The following is a 317-nucleotide window of genomic DNA, read 5'->3' on the forward strand; positions in this document are numbered from 1 at the left end:
AAAATGTTTTATCAAAAAAAAAAAAACTTTCAAATTTCATACATACAATATAATTAATAATATCATCTAATTTTTACAAATTAAAAAAGCACCATGTATAATATGATCCAACATTGTAGAAGGATAAAACAATTTTTTTTTTCAAAATTAATGGTCAAAATAGCATCTGAAAAATTACCCATAAGTCAAACATTATATTAACATGCCACGTGACGTTTAATTTAACGTATTATCATCTAATTCATAAAAAAATAATTTGATTCACAGTTATATCTTTTAAAAATTAATTTAAAGATTGATGTATAATTAATTTTTTA

The 317-nt window shown here is 18.9% G+C and overlaps 1 protein-coding gene across 1 annotated transcript in view; it reads left to right on the forward strand.

The window, feature by feature from the left end:
• LOC107478943 (uncharacterized) overlaps positions 1-317 on the forward strand; it is a 3,866-nt gene that overhangs the window by 3,022 nt on the left and 527 nt on the right. The gene's annotated exons all lie outside the window — the stretch shown is intronic.

This window comes from Arachis duranensis, unplaced genomic scaffold, assembly GCF_000817695.3.
Source record: "Arachis duranensis cultivar V14167 unplaced genomic scaffold, aradu.V14167.gnm2.J7QH unplaced_Scaffold_165934, whole genome shotgun sequence".
Lineage (NCBI taxonomy): Eukaryota > Viridiplantae > Streptophyta > Magnoliopsida > Fabales > Fabaceae > Arachis > Arachis duranensis.